The sequence below is a fragment of the Alligator sinensis genome, unplaced genomic scaffold (assembly GCF_000455745.1).
Source record: "Alligator sinensis unplaced genomic scaffold, ASM45574v1 scaffold220_1, whole genome shotgun sequence".
NCBI classification, from domain to species: Eukaryota; Metazoa; Chordata; order Crocodylia; family Alligatoridae; genus Alligator; species Alligator sinensis.
The window spans coordinates 2,262,436-2,266,417 of record NW_005842136.1 but is presented as its reverse complement, the minus strand read 5'-3'; positions in this window follow the sequence as shown (position 1 = coordinate 2,266,417).

The following is a 3,982-nucleotide window of genomic DNA, read 5'->3' as shown; positions in this document are numbered from 1 at the left end:
GAAACTTATAACTTATATTGAGTCATTTCTCTTTGCCTCTCATGGAACACCAGCTCCTTCACGAAACAAACAAAAAATGTGATTCCCACAAAGAAAAAATATACTGCTTGTTCTTTCTTGTTCAGGCTGTTCTAGTTATTTCTTACAGGTTTTACAGATAGCCTGTTCATCTTCTCACCAGCAGGCTCCCCATTATGAGTAAGCAGCAAAGCAAAAAATTCCACCTTAAGGGTCCCTCCACAGCCAAGCTCCCATGGAGGGAGAGAGAGACTGGATCAAGGTTTTCTCACAGCAAGTGGAATTTTTTCTTTGATAGCTGGGTCCTGCTCTGGTTTTATTTCCCTTCTACTGTGCTGTAAATTTCACAGAGCAAATTTCACAAAGTCCCTGCTGGGGTAAAAAAAATAAAAGATATTTATATGGCCTTAAAGAAAAACAACATCAAAAGTTTTTCCCATCTTTCCAAGTACTGAGTATTTTGTACAGCTGAATGTGTCTCCCATTGGCACTATATGGGTTTTTGTTCGGGTGTTTTGAGACTTAAATTCTTAGTCTTCAGACTCAGGCAGCAGACCTCTTAAGAGCACCTCTGGACATGAATGCCAGCAACACACAGCTTACAGGGCAGGAGGGACAAGTACAGTGAAAATAAGCTCACAACGAAGTGATGGATGTGTGTCGTTAAGCAGTCTTTTTTTTTGCTTCTCCTGAATAAGGCAAGTTTGTGCTCAAATCACAACAGGGAGAGTGACTACGGGGATCTGTTGCAAGAGATAGAGCCCCAAACAGGAGACACACAATCCTTGTTGACATGCCATGAGCATGCACAAGAAACAGGGAGTATGAAAGATGCAGTTAAGAGGCTTTGATTATCATTTTTATGTGTATGTTCATAGTTAAGGAAAGAAAACAACATTTTAATTCTGCCTCTTTAAAGGTCAAACTGAAATAAAGGTACAATGAAATAGCAACAAAACACTAGATGAATAATTTTACCTCTAAAATAGAATCCAATCAGTGAGAAATCAATTTTGTATCAGGGAAATCAAAAGCCTCAGGAATCAGCAGAACCATATGGAAGGACCCCAATGAATTAGCACAAAATTCATATTAATTTAGAATAAATAGGAACAGAGACAGACATTGCTACTAGAAGCATAGGTAAAAACATTTTTTCAGGAACTCAGTTAGAATATGACTTTCCCCTGGGAGAAATCTGGGCAGATTGTATGCAATTATAAACCTAAACTAAAACAAGCCAGACAACTAAAATGATTAGATGTGACAACACGAAAAAGCTCAATTTTCTGGGAGTGTAAGAGCTGTATCAGTGTACTGCATGTCCTCGCATTGAAAAGCAAGAGCAGCTTGCATGGAGCATGACAACTGCTTGTGCATGTGAGGTAACTGTCCGGTCTCCACAGACCTTGTAAGTGAAAGACGTACAGCAGAAAGTGGCCTTTTGAATGGAGTGAGAAAGCATCGACCCCTTAATCACCTCTGTACTTCCGTATATTTCAAACAGTACATGAGACTTTCTCATTTCAATCATCTGTCCAGATTAGTTTAAATCAGCATGTGATATTGGCTTTGAATGGTTAATACCAAAGTTATTTTTAAAACTGCCTCTGAAGCTGATTTGAGTGTCCTCTCTGAATGAGAATATAGAAATCAGACTATACTGTCTTAGCTAATACATGCTAATTCCATTTTACATAATCTAGAATGGGATCAATACTCTGAGAACATTTGTAGCCAAAAACAAATATGCACTACAAAGTCATCAATTTAGTCAGTGCTCAGCAACTCACAGGATTGAGTTTGTATTGAATGGAATTAGTGAGGAAAAATAATCAATACAGAAGGCCACAAATTAAGGAAAATATTCAACAGTGGTGGTTTCCTCCTCAAAAAAGGATCCAATTTTCCAAAAATGTCTAATGAAATTTGAGACTTCCATTTTAAAAAAGGTTTTTAAAAGGGTTTTTTCCCCCCCTTAGGCTTGTCTACCCATGCAGGCACGTGCACTCACAGCAGCTCAAATAGGAGCGGCACAAATTTGTGCCAGAGATTTTTGCCTCAGCGCATGTGCCTAGACATGCACTTTGGTGTGGGGCAAGTTGTGCCACTTAGGGCAAAAAAACCCCCATCTAGCTCCTCCCAGATCTGCAGCCAGGAGGAGCTAGAGGCTAGGGGCAGCACCTGTGCTTGCTCCAGCAGTATAAAAACCTGCCCTGGTGAGCAGCTCAGCGCTGCTTGCCCTCAGGAGCTTCTGAGGCCCAGCCACTTGGTATCTGGGGACACTACCCCTTGTGCCACCTGGACTGCTGAAGCAGCCGTGCCCTGGAGTGGCTCCTGCACCCTCTACCCACTGCAGCAGTCTATTAGTGGGTGCTGCTGCCTGGCTGTGACCTGCTGCCACTGGCAACAGCATCCACACCCTTAGACCTGTGGCCCCATGGCTGCACCCCTGCTCTGCCACCTATTGCCCAGAAGATGTGCTCCTTGCAGTGGCCCACTTTGAACTGTCAAAGCATGTCCTCTTGGCCCCAAATGGCCAACAGGTCAGCCACCTCATCTGCCCTCCAGCTGGGTCCACAGTGTTGGCCCTGGATAAGCTCCTCTTCCCAGGTCTCATCACTTGTCTCACCAGCAGAGATCCAGGTGTTCCTTATTTAAAGACTGGAAATACTCTAATAATGAATCCAAATACTCTCATTAAAATACCCCAAATAGTGTTCTTCTGCTATTAAAATGAAACACCACTATATACGGAGAGATCAGTAGAGCAATGTTTTAATGATATTTTTACAAGTGTAAAGCGATTTGGAGGAGAGGTTGGGGGAGTTTGTGGGTGTATGTAGGGTTTGGGGGGGTATGTGGCTGGGTATGTGGGTGAGGGGCTTGTGGGGGTGGCTTGGGGATGTGGGTGTTGTGGGTGGATTGTGGGGGGACTGCGGGTGTTGTGGGTAGATTGGGTGAGGGGATTGGTGTGAGGGGAAATGTAGGGGTACTGTGGGTGTGGTGGGGCTGTGTGTGGGAGATCTGCTCAGGAGGGGTGTATCCCCTGCACCCCCCACAGGGTGCAGGCCCCCTGAATAGCACATGGACTGCCCCCCAACAAGGCCCACAGCCTCCCCCCACAGGGCCCACATGCCTCCCCCCAGCAGCAGCAGTCATCAGGGTGCTCACGACCCTCCTGGCACAGCCCCACCATGGAACAGGGCAATGCAGCTTGGCCCCAGCTGCCTGGCACCTGGCCTGTGCCACATTGGGCAGGCCCAGCCCAGCTCAGCATGGCACCGTGTGCCTTTGGGCAGCTCCAGGCCACTCAGGCTGTCACCCAAGGCCTAGTGCTTGTCATGGGGCCCACATGTCACGGCAGGTCCTGCGTGCACAGGTCCCGTGCATCATCAGGCCAAAGCAGTTCCATGGAGGCAGGGAATATTTTTTTGTTCCCAGCGTGCTTCTTGCTGCATCTCAAACTGCTTTGAAACATGGCAAGATGCATGTACGAGCTCATCTGAACACGCCCCTTTAGTTCTTTTTTGGTGCACTTTTCCCCCCCTTTCTCTCTCTGCTCCATGTCTCATTTCCTCAACACCACATTTCCAGTGAAAGAGGCAGTCAGGGAAGGAAGAGCAAAGAAAGAAGAATCCAACAAACCCCCTAAGTCTGAAACACAGCTATGATTTTATTTGTCCAACAAATAGCAAATGAAATTAAATTTGATTAAAAGTAAAAATTAAAATCTCAAAATAAATTTATTTAAGTGGAAAAAACATCCATAGGAATCATTTTGTCCCAGTTACACAACAGTAGGCCCTGAGACAATTTTTCCTTTATGGTGCTTTTGTTTCAGTCAAGTAGAACTCAACTTCATAGGTGCAGCTTTATCTGAAACTCCTGCTAATAAATGACACTCCTGTTAATACAGCCCATATGTTATTAGCATTTTTAAAAGCCAAAAAAAGCATACTGT